At 43.8% G+C, this 18,629-nt stretch overlaps 2 non-coding genes across 2 annotated transcripts; both read right to left on the reverse strand.

The window, feature by feature from the left end:
* Positions 1-15,095: 15,095 nt before the first annotated feature.
* Positions 15,096-15,169, reverse strand: TRNAT-AGU (transfer RNA threonine (anticodon AGU)). The gene has a single exon. It is a non-coding gene; the product is annotated as a tRNA-Thr (tRNA).
* Positions 15,170-15,180: 11 nt separating this feature from the next.
* Positions 15,181-15,273, reverse strand: TRNAI-UAU (transfer RNA isoleucine (anticodon UAU)). Its single transcript is given in 2 exon segments — positions 15,181-15,216; positions 15,236-15,273. It is a non-coding gene; the product is annotated as a tRNA-Ile (tRNA).
* Positions 15,274-18,629: the final 3,356 nt, after the last annotated feature.

The raw sequence follows: 18,629 nt of genomic DNA on the forward strand, positions 1-18,629 counted from the left end.
TTGGAATATAAGTCTGAAATTTGCAATGGGTTCCTGAAATGGAGCTTTGCCCTGAATTTAGAAAACTATCCCAAAATGCAGACCCCTCCAAAATATCCCCATGGCAGCAGACATCTGCTGAGAGGCAGAGCTAAGTAGCCTTGGGGTTGTGCTTGTTGAATCTATTGATGCTGCTTGCATCAATGGACAGGAGGTAGACCCAAGCTCTGTCTCTCAGCAGGCACAATATATCTCTGGTGCCACATGAATCCTGCTTCTGGTTCAGGAGGTAGCCATCCTTCAAGAAACCTGATCAGCCTCTGCAGCAGCACATTAAGGTGGTTACACTGACCAGAACTGGAGCTTATATGGAGTCCTTCTAGTTTCCAAAGTCTGTAGAGCATCCATCCCAACCTGTGTCCTGGACTTTGCTACCCAAATGTTGGTCTCCAAAGTCCTTCAATGTACACACAAGCAAGCGGCAGGGTCTGTAAGGTCTCAGATAAAAGACTTTGTCTCCCCAGTCAGCTGCATGGAACCTAATTATTTTCTTCAAAGAACAAGCAGCCAACTCAGCAGTACTAGGATTAGCACCTTTGGCTTGATCAAGTTGATTTTTCCACGCTGATGTTCAAGCTATTACATCTTCCCTTACATATGGCAGTTGCATAATTATAGGCCCATCTCACTGAGCTGTGCCTGCTGTAAAATTCACGAGTACATAGTTTATACAGCTGACTATCTGGCATAGAATAATTTATTCGGTTTCTGTCAGAAAGGTTTACAGTCAGAATATGCTTCTGTAACAGTTTACCAAGATGATTCAAGAATTTACTTGTGCCCTTGCTAAAAGTAAACAGGTGGATGCTATCAGTTCAGATTTATTTTTTCTGGTGGGGCCAAGTGCCTTGCATAAAAAGTCCATTTACACTTTAAAATGCACAGGATAGAAGTATAAGTTAACTTCATTGGCTAGATTAAGAGTTATCTTTTGGGAACACAGTTTTCATGCAACTGGAATACCCTGATCTGTATGAGCTTGTGTCTTGTATTTATTTATTATTTCTACTATGGCTGGGCCTAGAAGCACCAGTGAAGGATGTCAGGACCCCGGTATGCTAGCTGGTGCCAACTCATATAATTAGATGTCCATTGCCCCACTATCTTTTATCTAGGAGGAAAAGGTGCAATAAGATCTAATGTCTGGAACTTGTAGGTAGAGTTGGAGTGTCCTGAAGAAGGGTGCTTTCTGCCTGAAAGCTTGTCCAGCATCTCTCCCACCTACACTGCCTGTCCAGTAAAATATATATATTAAAAATAAAATAAAATAAAATAAAACCTTGGACTCTCATATCTGTGACTAAACCAACTCACACTAAAATTAGGCATTTATTTTTATTTTTAAATGAGGGCAACTGACTGTAGGGATAGGATACCCAAGGCCAGAGTATAAATTATTCATTAGCAAAATCTTATATTTGGAAATCAAGACTAGCTTTCCCCGCTTTCCTCTCCCCAGTCCCACAGATGTTCATTTTGTTCAAACTGGAGCCTACACCAGGATGCTTTCTGGCCTGTGTTACGCAGGAGACCAGACCTGGTGAATACAGCGGTCCCATCTAGCATTACAATCTATGAAGATAAATATAAAATGAGAGAAACAAAGAGGATCCAACTAGGGTTGGATGAATAATTTACTTGTTTTTGTTCAAACTAAAATATTAACAAAAATGCTTAATATTGATCTGAAAATGATCTTTTTTTTAAAAAAAATGGACAAACTGTAAGAACAAATTATTTCAGGTTTGGATCTTGCAGCACCCCAGTGTACTCTCACACCACTGGTTGACAATCGCTGTTTTAAAGGTTATTTATAATGAAATAGATATAAACTATAACAAGAGTCACATGGAGGAAGAGTTGCATTGTTCATCTTTTCCCATGGTGACTTAGTCTCTTTGGATCATAAAAGCCACCGGAGCAATTATTATCCTGATAAAGTTTGGAAAAGTGCTTTTAAATGTGTTTTTTTTTTTAATCTGTTTTTCTAATATAATGACTATCATTATTTTGTGTACTTGGGAGTGAAAAGAGAGATAAGTACCTTGTGAATCAATAAATACCTCAGCCTGAAGCCCCTGAAACCTTATTTATCTGAGAAGTGTGTATCTTACTCTATCCTCCCCAGGAAAACAAAACAATTATTGCTTAATGATAATAGCAATTCTCTCTTTCAATTATAAAGCAGAGTGCTTGAAGGTGACAGTTGGGTTTCCCCACCCCCATTTGGAAGCCAGTATTCCTGGAGTGTGGAAGAAAGACTGAGGCTAGGACTTGCTCCTAGACAAGTTGTGACTGTTTTTTGCCCCAAACAGAAATGTCCTGGAACTGGCATTGCCCGCGTAGCTGGGTGCGTGGTTGAGGGGCAGAAGCATAGCTGCTGGTGGTTAAAAGTGATAGGTTGCCTGCTTTGGGTGAGGCCAGCTGACAATGATGAGTGCCTGGCCCAGAAGAAGTGAAAAGCTCCTAGAGGAAGGAGGGAAGTGGGCAGTGCTAAGGAGGTAGCCCTGAACCACTGTGTCCTCTCTCCGAGTCTGAGGAAGGACCATAGCTGTGAATTAACTCTTTGCTGATTAGATAGTGATTTGTTTAAACACTTGCTTTGTTATGATTATTGTTTTCCTTGTAAGGATGAGTTTGCCCAAGGAAAAATAAAGAACTGAGTGACAACCTGCTACAGGGTTTAATGAGTAGCTGAATACACTGCCGCTTTTCTGCCATTGATTAAGCAATGCAATATTGGGACTTCAGATACACTTTGCAGTATCCTGGAATAAACTTATAGTGCTTTTTATCTTGTGAACTTTTTTAGGATTTACCTCTAAAAAAATGAACGTGGGCATTTGAATGACTGCACTTTGTCCCAAGAGAAGGTGGGATAAATGTGATGGCTGTTCATAGCCTTAGGCACTTAAGTGTAACACAGCATATCAAGTCTACATTAACTTTTTTGACTGCCGCAAAACAGATTGCATGGAGCTAGAAAGCCATTAATAACCCAGAAAAGTTATTAGGAGCCATTCCTAATGGGCTTTAATTAATCAAGCACCTATGCAAGGAAAGTGATCCTAAAATGATTTCAAGGGTCACCAGGGGAAGGATTTAATTATAATGGGTCTGCTATAATATGAAATGAACTTGAGTTCACACAAGCTTGTACTCTGTCTATATATCTTATTTAGTTAGTCTATAAAGGGTGCGTATCTACCCTGCCTTCTAACTGATTTCAGACTAACATGGCTAACTACCTCTCTGCTATACCAGGCATAGTAGAAGACATGCTGTAATTAAATGTCTAGAGATGTAATCTCTCTCCTAAATCCTTAATTCCAGGAACAGTCTCTTTCCCCAAGATTGCTTATCTAGCACAAACATAGTATCTAGCATAGACATGGACTTCTAGCATAGTACAGGAAAGAAAATTCAATTGACTTCAAAGGAATTTGGATATACACTTACAGGAAAGTAGAGAAGCAGTTGCCTCAAGTGGCCTCCCTGAATAGGAATCATTTCTTGAGTTAGGGAACACTATTCATACATTGCGCCGAGTAATTTAATCCAAGTTTAGCAGCCAGCCCATTCGTGGGACTTCCTTAAAAATGTGGCTGTGAGAGGCACTATCAGATTTCTTCACATACCACACCTTCCTGAACAAGGTGTGCACTTTAATTTTTGAAAGTTGAATGGAAAAAAAAAAGATCTTTCTTCGATAATATGGGGAAGTAGTTTCAAGGGGAATACGCATCCAACTGCAATGGGTAGGGAGGGAAACAAAAGCCTATGGCTGCTCTTTTCATGTCCTCCTTGCAGGATGCACTGGCCACCCTTCATGGGAAGTGGTCCCGCAGTTCAACTCCAGAATCCAGCCTGTTGGCTGAACTGAACTGCCTGGTCCCTCTTTGATGGGGGGGAGGTACAGTGGGGGGATGGCCTGACATGCAAGTAAACGCAGTAGTATTTGTGTTACGGTAGCAGACTAACCAAGGTCATGACCCAGTTTTGCTATATGTCTATAAATGAGGCTGCTCCTAGCCTAGTGACCTAAAATGTTGCTATCCATTCTTATGTGAATCTCTCCCAGAGGAGGTATAGAAGTCCTATTGTATGAGTTCATGAGTTGGACAAAATATTAGAAAAAACCTGCCATGGCAGGGATAGGGACAAAGCAACCTTCATGTCTGACTTTCAGGCTCCTGTGCCTGAAATGATCTTTCTGAGCTTCATTTGCTTCCCCGCTATAATGAAAAAGGTCAAGAGAGAGAAATTAAGCTGGGACCTTAAGAGTGAAACACTTTTGACAATTTTGAAATAAGAGGTTTCCAGAGAGTGAGGTACACAGACACTAATCAAATGTAACCAGGAAGCAACCTGCGTAGGCAAGATGAAAATAGAAGAGAGAAGGGAAAGGAGCAGTGCTGATCATGGGAACCAGGCGTAGATGAAAGAGTGAGAAGGGATAAGAGTAATGAGAAATAGCAATGGACAGGAAGATGGAGGAGAGTGTGCCAAGGAAGTCATCAGCACTGATGGCTGAATCCTCTGGGAGAATGAAATGAGAAACAGGAAATCAACGGACCGAGTGAAGCGAGGGCTCAGATGTTGAAATCAGTGTGCTAAACCACAAGAAATGTGAGAATTATTATAGGCAACACTAACTGAGCAGGAAGCACTAATTCTTTCCCTATGAATGCAATTAGAGAGGATAAATAATGAAGACCTAGAGTACTTCAATTGATGCAGGAACCGCAGTGCCCAGAAGTGTCTAAAAGCTCCTTTGAGCCTGACACAGTCATCGGCTAGACCTTGCTGCTCTCTCCTTGAATTTTTTTCTACTGTGGCTACATTACTTCCTATTTCCTTATCGCTCTTTAGTAGCACTGCTCCATGTTACTCTTTCCCTTCCTTTCTGTCAATACAATTCAGACAACTGGTATGCCTACATCACAGTCATGGCACTGACTTCAGCTTATGCCAAAGAGAACTTCAAATTAAATGTCTGAGAAATCTAGTGCAGGGTGAATTAAAAACTGACTGCAAAACCCACCTGAGAGCCTGAATATGCACTAAGGTGACTGTCTCCATTGCTGAACTAACTAAATAAATAAAATGCCATATTTAGTTTCCTGAATATAGATTTAAAAATCATGGCCATGGATAGATTAGATGGTAAATCTGAAGATACATTTGAACCTGATCACCTCTCTGGCACTGGATCACTAATTCATACCAGTTACCTAAATTATACCAGCTGAAGATCTGGCTCTTGGTAGCTTTAAAAGCACGTGCCCTAGCGCAGCTGTAAAGCTCCCGTTGACTTCAGAGGTAAGGCAATGCTGAGCGATCTTGGCCTTCACTCTGAGCCATCACCGGTATTGCTTACAGTTCTCTTGTCTGGAAAACAATGTGCTCATCTCTTAGAAATGAGTAGTGAAAACTCAATCATAACTTCAATGCATAACAGTTGACAGTTATTATTAAATAAACAGCAACTGTTCAATGGCTCAGAGACAGAGTGTGATGGCTAAAACCCAGAACTTTGTTCCCACCTTCAGTGAGTGGCCAAGTGACTTCTCACAAGTCAAACAGGATTTCAGTATTTAAGGATTACCCTCTGCAATAGACCATTTGCAAGAGCGTTATACAAATTAATGCATGTTTGTGAACTGTTTTGCACCAGTGGCTAAAATAGCAAGGAAGGGAAAAAGAATGATTCTTATATGTTAAATCAGAGACCAGTCAAGAGGCTGGCCAGGATAGAGATTCATTTTATGCCTAATTAAAAGGTGCTGGTTAGGGTACTGCCTATGCTAAACCCATAATCTCACTGACAACTCAAAAGATCGCAAGCATCTAAATCTGCATACAGAACTGATCAGGAAAATAAGCTCTTTTTGGTGTTGGTTTTTATGTCGAGCCAAAAGAAGAATGTCAGTTTGGATGAGACGGTTCAAAGCAAATCTTCAGCTTTGGGATACAGAGTCTATTATACACTGAAATCATAATATCATTCAGGGTGTAAAATCAAGCTCTCAAGAGTCATGCATTGCCATAATGTAGCTGCCTATTCAATCTTATATCAGTCCTCTTGTGCACAAGCTTGATTTTGCAGTCTTTAGTTTTATAACTGCATGTATATATACATATTCCTTCTCCCCTGTCCTCTCTAACTAGTCTGTACTCCAGCCCTGCCTCTTTCCACCCATAGCTCCTTGCTTTCCAGTCCCATTTTCCTTACCTGCCTAGCCTTGCTCATGTTTCTCATTCCAGTCTCAGTCCTTCTTGTCCAACCAGTCCGAGTCTATCTGTCAGGCTGTGGCCTCAAATCCAAGGCTTTAGCTTGTCTGATGCAACAGCTCATTCCCGTCTCCCACCCCCAACACAACATTTATATAGACGCAGGTGGCCAGAATCCTCTACCTGGATCTAGGTACACATCTGCTGACCTCCTAACCCTTCCCATATAAACCCTTGGCCCAGAAGACAACAAGGTTTAACTTTGTATCTGGGCTGGTTCAACCCTGGCTTGTGCTGCTACCAACTTGGTTTCTTGGATACCTGACCCAGCTAGCCTCCTGACCTTGCTGTTTGCTTGACCCTCCAGATACCCAACCCAACTCTGGCCTGATCTCCTGGATACCTAACCCAGTTAGTTTCCTAGCCCCGTGCTGTGCGTGACCATCTGGATCTCCAACTAGGGTCCCCAGACAGATCTCCTGTATTCTGAATTTGTGACTTCTTCTGATGCTGAAGAGACCCCCAGGCCTCGGTGCCCATGGCCTGGTATGACACCACCCTAGTTTCAGTGGGTCTCTCTTCTCCCCGTCCTGTCCTCCTTGTCTAGCTCAGATCCTCCCTTCTGCTTTCATACCCTCATCTTCATTCCCCATCTCTTGACTCTCAGTCCCAATTTCTCTCTCCCTAAGCAATTTCTTTCAATCTCAGTGTATCCATTTGGCTTTCTAATTTCCAGGAACATTGCACCCACGTGCACACAAACCAACTTCCTGGTGCCTCCTCTGAACTCCTCCCTACTGCCACCTGCTCAGCTTTGCCTTTCCATGCCTCAGCTAGAACATCCTCCAGGTGGATAGTCTTTCAAATTTCTAAGTGGCCAAATTTTATCATGGATGGCAAAAAATACAGTGTCCTCATGGAAAGGTTGCTACATCTCCAGTTCGGAAGACTCTGCTCTAATGTCTATGGAGTCTTATAAAGTGAAGTGCTAAGCAACCTTAGAGATAGCAGTGATGCCAGCCCAGACTTTAACATGTGAGAGCATGTATGGGGTGTCTCAGTTCTGAATTTCTGCCACAGGTCCCTCTCTGACATACAAGGATAGCTTACCCTGAGTTTTCATGAAGGTACCAGCTTGAAGAGTTGAGCCGAGAACAACACTGTAAGTGTTTTTTGTATGTGGCTGTTCTGATTGAGTACCTGGAGGTGCCTTCTAATCTATAAACCTTAGATTAGATCAAGGAAAAGATGCATCCTCATCATGATCCAGACATAGCTGTGTGACTGGCTCTGAAAGCAGTTTCAGAGGAATACCATTCTTGTTCCACTTTTATGGCCTCTTATGTCTGTGATCGCTATTTTAAATTCAGCGGACAGGTTTGTGGTTACTTTGCTTAAGTTTCTGTAGCCATACAGTGCTGATGTTCACAGTGAACTTGCTCCCATTCCTACCGTGCCAAATGCTTCCTACTGCAGCATTTACACTAATTGAACCCTCAAGCCTCTATCCCTACCAAATACACACCTTTCCCCCCCCCCCCCCCCCAATCTCTGGACATATGTATTGATCTATGCTATCTTCAGAATTTGAGTTTTCCTACATTCCCAGTGCTTGCTTTGTACTTTAGATTCTGGCTCGGTGGCAGTAAGGATTTACTACCAACTTGACAAAAAGCCAATATGCTACCATTGCTTTTTAGCCACCTCGTCAAATGATACAGTGCCTGATCTAATCCACACCTGTTTATCCTGCTTAGCTGCAGACATTTGCAAAATGCAGAAGCACATCTTTGCAAGCAATTGAATGAGGCAACGATGATGTATTGATCCCACAACGGGTAGGGAAACTGTTGGAGTCAATACTCTGTGGCAAGTGGCATAGAGCAAGGGAGAATGAAATGGGATATTTGAGAGCAAGATTAAGCCATAATCATTGCAAAACTTTCTGTAATGGAAAACTCAGCCACTGCTTTGCATGGTTCTATTCTATCCAAGTTGTTCAGGTCGGCATTAAACAATATAAGATTAAGCACTTGTCAAGCGAACTAATGAGTTTTGGATCGATTTCTGTCTTCTGCAATGCTACCAGCATTTTTGACAGGTATGATTTATAGGGCATTCTTTGGGCCTGTTCATGAGAGGAGCTGTTTATTTTGGTTGATGGACAGGGTTTCTAATGTTCCCAGTGGAGTGTGCAGATGGCAGGAAGGACAGTAATCTTTGAGACCATCTCTCAATGTCTAGGGTATGTCTCTTATAAATTTGTAATCAAGATCTCAGGAAACTAATGTGGGCAGGCTGCCTCTGAAATTGTTTTTGCGACCTTTGGCCAATGTAATGCTCCCTGAAAAATGTATGTCGGGTACTCCTACTGTTTAGTAAATGGAGCTTGTGCAGGCAATCAAAAAACTATACTTTCTTTTTTTAACTGATGTGACATATATAAACACACACACACGCACTCACACACACACACACACACACACTTTTACACATTTACAGTTCTATTTCCTCTGGTATAGAGAAGTTTTTGTACATGGTTTGGGCATGGGTATTTAGAGCTCAAATAGACTAAGAAAAAAGAATCAGGCAGACTTACATTAGGAACTTAATGGAATCTCCAAGGCATGAACATAACAAATCTAAGTTCCTGCACGACTTAATCATTTTTATTCTAGGCTGCCACTCTTTCTAATATTTGTTCTTCTCCTTCACTGTGTCTCATTTAGAATGAAGGAGTCAAATCTTCGAGGGTTTGGAATCTGGGCCAGGTTTAGAGCAGGTGTAAATTGGCATAAATGCAATAACTTAAAAAAAAAAAATATATATATATATAAAGGATCTGATCCTGTATTTCGTATTTTCCTTGGGACTGCCAGAATGCCTACAGGGATGTAAAATACATGCAAATAATGAAAATGTCTCCGTGTAAATATCTGTCGGATATCAGATGCTAGTTAGCAGCGCATCCTTGACATCAGGCAATCAGATACAATCACCAACATGGAGGTCATCACCAAAGCCAACCATCACTGCACTACTCCAACAGCAGTGCCTACGCTGGCTTGGCCATCTTTGCAGGATGGAAGGTGGGAGCATCCCGAAGGACATGCTGCATGAGCAGACTGCAGGTGGAGAGAAGAGTAGGGCATCCAAAATTGTGCTCCCAAGACATCTGAAAACAGGATATGAAGGCTTTAGAAATTGACCCAAACCTTAGCAGGAGACAAGTCAAAGTAGTACTCCCTTCTCCATCATGGAGTCCAACATCATGATGAGAACTGGTCACTTGATTTACAACAGAAACATGACCGAAGGAAACAACTTCTCTGTACAGTCGGCCCTAACACCATGTACACCTGTGACCACTGGGGCAGGATCTGCAAGTCTAACATCAGTCTTTCTAGCCACAAGAGAAAATGCACCACCAGTCAGAAGAATAGCTGCAATATCCACCATCTCTTGCTGATGAATAGATGCCATATATCCAAGTGTGAGTGTTACTACAGACTTGTTGAAAGGGTAGTACACACATAACAGAGTATCTTAATGGTTACAACAGGAAACAGGGTGCCATCATTCTTGTATTTGAATCTCAGTTATAGATCATTAAATTATCTTCAAGTCACTGAATGCCAACATTTTTAATGGAGTTCCTATATTAGACCTGCCGATAGGAGGCTTGGTTTTCAGAGATGCTGAGCACCCACATTAAGTCAGATATCTGATGCTAGTCTCTCATGTTTGGAGACATTTGCCTATTTTGGGTTTTTATGTCCTACCTGTCTTACTACATATAGTGACTAGCATTTGTTTAGTCATTTTCTTTTCAGTGATGTATATCAGTTTTGACAGATCTCTGAATGGCAAGCAAGCTAAGACAACTGTGATGAAGATATGGGTAGTACGAGGAATCATCCAACATAACATTTAAGAAATTGCACTATGAAAAAGAAAAATATAAGAGTGGAAGTGAGCCCTCTGGTCAATTCCAGTCACAAGAAACTGCAGCATATAATCCCATTCATAAAACTATCAAACTCCATTTTAAACATTGTTTATTTCTTATCATTATTCCCACCTCCCCTCACTATTGCTATTGAAGTCTGTTCCAGAATATCATTGCACCGGTAGCTAGAAACTTTCTAATTTCTCCTCTAAATTTATGAATGGATAGTTTGGAGATGCATGTCTCCAAGACCGGTGTTGTCTTTTAGCTTAAATATTTCTTTATTGTCCATTGTGTATACAGCAGTCAGCATTCATCTTCTCAGCTGCCATTTAGCTAAGCTAAGTCAGCCAAGCTCATTCAGTCTTTCGTGTAATGAGTCTCTCTCCTCATAGTCTTCTCATTCTCATAATCTTTTTTGCATGTGTTCCAATTGGAGTTCATCTTTCTTGAACACAGATGACCCAAATGACTAGAAAAGGACAAATATAGTGCCCATTAGGACTGTGTGAAGCAGCTAGTATTCACCTCGGATTTAATTGGGCTAATTCGGGGGGCAGTGATTTGATTCGGTGATTTGAATGACTGTCCCGATTCAATTTGGCCAAATCTGATTAGGAGATTTGGCTGCTGCCGAATCTCCGAATCAGCCAGGCCAGGCCCATCCCCGACCCGCTCTCCAAGCCCAGCAATGGCTGCCCCACTGACCCCAGCTCCTGGCACTTGTTAAAAAAAGCCCCAGGTCACCGGCTGCTGCCGAGCAGGAGGGTGACCCCCACTGCCCCATGCTGTATGGGGGGCTCTCCATGAGCCCCCCAGCCCCCCCATGGGTGCCCCTCCTGGGCCAGCTCCAGCCCTTTAAAGGAAAAAAAAACAAACCCAAAAACTCCAGACATTCCCCACTGCCCCCCACTACCCTGCGCCACATGGGGGGGCTCTGCATAACCCCCCCTTGAAGCCCCAAGGCCACTTCAGGAGCAGTGAGTCCCAGGGCTTTTCTTGGTTTTTTTATTTTTCTTAAAGGGCTGGATCTAGCCTGGGCAGGGCACCTCTGCCAGGGCCAGGGGAGCAGGGGGTGTTGGGGGGCTAATGGCAAAGCCCCCCATGCAGCGTGAGGCAGTGGGGGCAGCAGGGTTTGCCCTCCCACCCAGTGAGCACTGGGGCTTTTTTTTTTTTTTTAAGTACCAAGCTGGGGTGGGTGGGAGCAACCATGGGCGGGGGGGCTGGGGGAGCGGGGAGCTGGCAGGGGTCCCCCCATGGTCCCCTCCCTCCTCCCTCAGCTCCTGCTCTGCAGCCCCTAGTACTTACCAGCTTGGAGTCAGCTGCAGCTTCCTGCTGCAGCCACCGGGGACTGCCCAGATCATGAAAGCTCTCCGAATCTTTTCTGAAGATTCAGAGACCTTTGAATTGATTTGGACCTTTAAATTGATCCCCTGATTCAATTCAGATTCAGAGATTTGGCCACCAAATGAGGCTGAATCTCCTCCAAATCAAATCACCACCTGAAGCTTCACACAGCCCTAGTACCCATCGCTAAGAAAGGGATGAAGGAGGATCTGGTAAACTACAGAGTAATTAGCCTGACCTGGATATGAAGGCTTTCCTGACCAGGAAAGATCATGAAGTGGGTTCTCAGGGAGTCCACTGTGAAGCACCTAAAGGAGAATAAGGTGATCAGGAAAATTCAGCATAGAAGGAAGTCAGGTTGGTCAGGCATGATTTACTCCATGACAAGGTGACTGGCTCTGGGCATGGGAGTGAAGGGCAGGGGAGATGGGGGATGGACAGTAGATGTAATATTCCTTGATTTTAGCAAGGCTTCTGAAACTTCTTCTCATGATATTCTTATTAACAAGCTACAGAAATAGAGGCTAAATGAAAGTACTTTAAAGGTGGATACATTACTGATTGGATCAATATATTCAACAAGTAGTCATCAATAGTTTAACGCCTAGTTGGAAGAAGGTATCAAATGGGGTTCCTCAGGGGTCTGTCCTTGGCCCAGTATTGTTTCATATCTTCTTACTTGGATGATGGCATGTAGTGCACACTTAGCAAATTTGTAGCCAACACCAAAGTTGTGTGGAGTTGAAGATACTCCAGGGAGTAAGGCGAGGCTCTGGAATGACCTGGATAGACTGGAGAAACAGTCCACAGTCAACCAGATGGGATTCAACAAGCATAACTGAAACGGTCTGCACTTGGGGTAGAATAACTGCATGCACAAATACAGACTAGGCTGCAGTACTGCAGAAAAGGACCTGGGGGTTAGAGTAGACCATAAGCTAAATATGAGCTAACAGTGTGCCCTTGTTGCAGAGAAACCCATATGGATATTAAACAAAAAGTAATACCAGGTAGTATTAACAGGAGTGCCAATCAAGAAAAGTGATTATTCTGCTACACTCAGCACTGATGAGGCCTCACCTGCAGTACTGTGTTCAGTTTTAGGCCACACATTTCAGTGAGGATGTGGAAGGATTGGAAGGAGTTCGGCACAGAGCAACAAAAATAATTAGGGGCTTGGAAAGAAGAACTAAGGAGGTAAGGCTGAAAGAACTAGGGTTATTTAGCCTGGAGAAGAGAAGACTAAGAGGCAGAATTTGATAACAGTCTTCAAATACCTGAAGGGCAATTACAGAGAGGATTGATGTGGACTTTTCTCTGTGGATGTAGGGGACAGGACTAGGAGCACTGGCCTCAAAGTTCATCAGGGGAAATGTAGGTTGGAGGTTAGGAGGAACTTTCTATGAGGATAGTCAAGCATTGCAACAAGCTGTTTAGAGAAGATTTGGAGTCTCCGTCCTTGTTTTCAAAAGCAGGTCAAACATAAAGCAGGGCTGGGTTGGGTTGGGTTAGGCAGAGATGATCCCGACTTGAGCAAGTCTGGACTGGACTAGGTGGCCTTGTGAGGTCCCTTCCAGCCTTACTTTCCTATGAAAGTATGAAAACTCTGCACAGGATGGCAGTACAACAAGGACAAGTGCACATAGGGCACAAAAATATCCAGCATACCTACTGACTGGGAAGTGGATCTATGAATCTCACAAGTTCCGCATGCAATGACACTACCGCTTTCCTATTTCTACTAGAAATGCATAAACTGACACATTTACATTTCCTTTTTCACTGCTGCATCACAAAGGTGGATCACAGTCATTCTGTGATCAGGTCATATTTGAGGTCTGTCTTCTACTCAGTGGTTTCCAACTGATAAGCTCCAAACTTATAGCAGAAATCCTTTTTCTGTATGACCTTGTGCTTTGTGCCATTAAATCTAATTCCATTTCTATTACTCTCATCCTCCATGCCATCCTTTTCTTCCTGTATGATAACACTAAGATAAGATATCATTAATACAGGTAAGGTTATCATCAAATTTTATTACTACAGCTCCTAACATTTTTGACAAGATCATTAATGAAAATATTAAACATGACTAGGCCCAAGACCAATCCTTGAAAAACTCCACTTATAAACTGCCCTCCAATTTATATTTCCTTTTCAACACTACAGATTTCTCTCCCTTTGAGCCAGCTTTTTACATATCTCACAGTCCTTCTATCCATCTACTCTAGTTTAATAAAGAATTTTCCACATGGCATCACACATCTTCAGATATATTACATCTGTCACATCTCCGTTGTCTAGAAAAATCAGTTTTTATCAAATAAAGGAATTGGATTACTTCGGTACAATTTAACTTTGGTAAGCTCATGTGGCATATCCTATTTTCCATTACCTCTAGGTCTTTATTTTATTTCTTTGTTTGTTTTAAGACCCTGCTTACTACTGATGTCAAACTAATGAAGATGTGGGCGTTGAGATCATCTTCTTGACTAGAGGTGCTATATTTGCCATTTACCAAACATGATAGATTCATTTCAGAATACTTGTGACTTAGCCTGCAATTTCAAATTCCAGCTCTCTCAGAGCACGCGGGAAAAATAATCCCACCCCTTAACTGAAGGGCTTGAGACTGTTCGTGATTAAGCTTGCAGCCCTAGTTGTGATCATTCCATACTCCCTTTCACATTTTCATCCTGAATTTGGCCTCAGTCAAGATCATCCTTCCTATTAAAAGTAGAAGCAAAATTAGTCACCTAGTTTTGGGGTTACACTTAAATAAGCCACTCCCATCATGGGATGGAGGAAAAGAGACTTTGAGTAAGTGATCCTGTTGGGTTCCTCCCACTCCCCCCACTTTCCTCTATTTTAAATGGAGACCTGGCTGAGTCTTTGTACAGTGCTTTGTTTAAGCCACACTATCCTGGTATGGGATTTTGGCTGAGGGTTGCCAATCCTTTCTTTCTGAACCATGCTCCAAGAGGAGGTTTTCTTCTTTCTACCTTTTACCAGGTGAAAATTGCTTCCCCTATGCTGCCTCCTCTTCACACCATACTCTGGAGAACTGTGCAGTCCAGGGGTAGAACCAAGACTCCACCTCACCCTTCTCTGCTCATTCCCTTTCACCCTGCCCACAAGAACACATACCATCTTAATAGCCCCCGCTGGTCTCACACCTTTGCAGCAACAATGCAGCCAGTTGTGTCTGGGATCATTTCTGTCTTAAAAACCTCCAAGAACAGAGTGTCTCAGGTGGCCATAGCCATGCCTGGCCCCAACTACCTATCCTTGGGGTTTTACATCCCACAGGGCTCAGGTGGCCACAGCCATGCCTGGCCCCCACTCTTGCTCCTCAGGGCCTGCACCTACCTTTTACCAGGGTGGTAACTGTCCTGGTGGTATTTCCTGGGGGCTTCTATGCCACTGAGAGCCCCACCAGGCCACCCACTCCCCACAGATTCATAGACATTAGGGTCAGAAGGGACCTCACTAGATCATCAAGTCCAACCCCCAAAACTCAGCTTCAAGGCACCACTGGGATTTGAACCCAGAATCTCCTGTTTACTAGACAGGTGCTTTAACCAATTAAGCCATGGTACCTCTTAATTCACTGCTCCAGGTGAGGCTTGAACTCACAACCTTGGCATCACTTACCCAATACCAGCTTATAAGTACCACGTGCTAACCCATTGCACCACTGGAGCTGGTGATATTTGTTTAAGTGTGCAGGGTGCAGTTTTAGGTCATGCCCAAGACCAGGAGCCTCCAAACCATCCCCTACAGCTCCTGCCCTTACCTCCAACATGTTGCATGCAGCCTTGCAGCCAGGTGATGTTACTGCCTGGCCTGCCAACAGCGAACTACTCTCTTGATATAGGCGGCCAGAGGTCTAAAATGACCGCTGCAATCAAGCACCTGCTGGCTGCTTGGCTCCACTCTTAGAGTGGCAGGCACCAACCTTCCCTGCCACCTACCTTCCCTCTGAGAATAGTTCCTAGGGGAGGTTTCCCCTGCTGCTCCTCCAAAAGCAGGCTCCTCTCCAAGCCTGTGAAAGCCCTCAAGTGGTGAGCACCCCCAAAGGTGCTCCACCGCACACCTTCCCCACCTTAAAATTGACATTCCAGGGTTTCGCTTGGCTGCCTGCTCTGCTGGCTTTGCCCAAGCATACTGCAGCCCCTGTCATGTGGTGAGCATCCCTTGCTCTTTTTGCTTGGAGTCAATTTGTGTTCAGGTGGATGGACTTGTGCACTTCATTATTTTCCTTGGGGTTTCCTCCCCTACAATTCCAATTCTGGGTATAGTGACATCCCTCCCATTCACATCTGTGCAGACACTGTGACTACCCCTTCTTCTTTAGGTGGCCTTTCCTGTTGAAGCTATGACTGAAGCGATGTTTCTATGACACTCATGTCTCTCTCGATTACCTTCTGGAGTGCTATCCCTGTACCTGGACCCCTTCTGTAGGAAATCATCACTCCAGTTCCTTGGGCTTTCCACAACTTTTCCCCCTGGGCATCCATTGAGAGTCTTTGCCCAGATTCTCACTCAGGTCTTGGTCCTTCCCCTGCTTGGTCATCCTTTTGTTCCCCTTATGAGGGCACTTGGTCTCTTCCAGCTTTGCTTTTAATTGCAGGATTGGGCTTCTCAAGGCCACCACCTCTGTCTTTCTCTGTTTGTGATGGTGGTGCTCAGCTTTCTCCTGCTCTAATAACTCTTGTGTCTCCTCCTGAGAAAGCTGACTGTTCAGTCTGGTCAGCTCTTTCCTTAGCCCTTCTATCTTCTCGTTGTGGCTAGGTTCCAGCTCCCCTTACTGCAACTCAAGGCATTTTAATAAGAGCTGCCTCAATACTTCCACTTCCTGTGTAGAGTCTTGGCATCCCAACCTGGAAGCTTCCAAGTGCTTTTCCAAGTGCAGCTCCAGAAGAGAGGTATATGCATTTAAGTGGTGTGCACTCTGTAGGTCTCCTTTTAACTTCTCTCCAGGCTTTTCTATTTTGTTTCATACTTCCTAGGTTCCTCTTCTGACCCAGTCAGTTTTGCTGTCCCTGCCTTTTCCTCCCTCTCCTCCCTCTCCTGCAGAGCTTGGAGCACTTCTTCAGCCTAGGCCAGGGTGGCTTGGTAATGCTTACACTGTACTTGTGAAATGCTCCGAGTTTCTTCTGTCCATTGTAGCTAGAGTGCTGAATCAAGTGCTCCTATCTTCCCCTTCTGCTGCTTCAGCATTTCCAAAGCCTGTTTCTTAAATTCGCAAAGCAATTCATTACAGGTCTGCTGGGAGGAGACAGTGACCTCTGGGAAAACATAAAGTACTCTCTGCTATGTGAGAGCTCAGATTACACCCAGCTACTGTTCTGACTCTTCCCCTGCTTTGTCAGCAGCAAGCAGCTTTTGCTTCCCATGTTCTCTCAGTTGTAGCTGATTTTTTGTTTGCTTCCCTATTCCTCTCACACAGGTCCTCAATTTTTCCTTCCTGTTGTTCAACTGTTAGCTTCCTGGCCCCATTTGCCTTGCGGGAATCTGAACTGTAGCTGGCTCACTTCTGCTCAGTTAGCTGCCTCCCAGCCTTCATCTTCCCTTAGCCTCCTCAACTGACCTGCTTCCAGGAGGACTTCCATGGATTGGATTCTTTGCCTGAGCTGTGAGTTCTCAGCAAGCGTTTCCAGCAGCTTTGCCTCCTGGCCTTCAAGCTCCTCTAATATTAATTTTGTCTCTGCTTCAGTGGAAAAACACCGTGGGAGCTCAGCAAGGTCCCACTGATGGGTTTTGTGCAGCTCTTCAACTGGTGCTTGGTCTGTGATGAATACTTGTGGTGGCCTTTCCATGAGACCTTGCATCTGGAAGTACTTTATCTGCCTGATCTCCAGCTCCTCCTGGATCTCTTCCTAATGTTACTTCTGGGAGCTCATCTACCTCTCAAGGGCTTCAATTATTGCTTTCTGCATATGCTGTTGCTTTTCTTTGTTGAAGTGCTGCATTTGCTGTGGTTGGAGCTTCTGGAACTGTTGCTGTTGGAGTTGGAGCTTCTGGAACTGTTGCAGCCCCTCCGACCATCTCAGCAAAGCTCCTCCAACCCCTCCAACAACTGCTGCAGCCCCTTCAACAATCTCAGCAAAGCTCTTCCAACCCCTCCAACCACTGCTGCAGCCCCTCCAACCATCTCAGCATCGCTGGAGTACTTTAATGTACCCATGTTCTCCATCATCTGTAGTGGGTTCTCTGTTTACATAATACTGTCTTTATTTTCCTAGGCAAACATGCCCCCACAGGATACAACATAAATCATCAAACCACCACACAAATAATACATGAACAATAAAGAGGTAACTTATATCCTGCAGTACCTTTTCCTAGACCCTGAGAGAATACCCTGACTCAATGCTGCCATCTCTAGCTTCACAGCTTTATTTTTATCTTTATCTCTCTCTCCCTTCCCTGGGAGTCTTTAACTTCCTTTGAGCCAGTCAATCATCTTCATCAGCTGCCCAGTCTTCCAGGCAGGCCTGCAATCACTTGCTTACCTCCTGCAGCTGGGCAACAGCTCCTAAGCCATGCAGCCTGATACAGTCCCAAGTGTGGCAATCAATCTAATCCTAAACAGAGAGACAAGACTCTCTAAAACAAGAAACCCTGGGGTTTTTAGTTCCAGGATGAACATTGACACATCCAGTCAAAATTCCCAGCATTGACTGTAGGCAACAGCCAATGCTTCTGGGGAAAATGAAAAAAACCCTGATGCTTGTAGCAAAGGAGAGGGGGGAAAAAATCCTTCCTGGCCCATGTGGCAACCAGCAAAACCTAGAAGTATGGAAAAAATAAATACAACAGCAACTAGCCTCCACTGTGGTTTGCAATGTGGGGATCACACATATAACTCTTCACAAGAAACACTCTAACTGGAGAGACACAATTCTACTTTTTTAATCTTTTGTATCGGCATTAATCTGAGGCATAATCTAATCCTACATAAACACATTACTCAGGTCCAAACACTTGCCTTGAAAGTTCCTGCTGAAGTTGAGAGTTACTTCACAAACCACAAAGAGAAGTCAGATTGTACTGC

Source organism: Alligator mississippiensis, chromosome 3 (genome assembly GCF_030867095.1).
Source record: "Alligator mississippiensis isolate rAllMis1 chromosome 3, rAllMis1, whole genome shotgun sequence".
NCBI classification, from domain to species: Eukaryota; Metazoa; Chordata; order Crocodylia; family Alligatoridae; genus Alligator; species Alligator mississippiensis.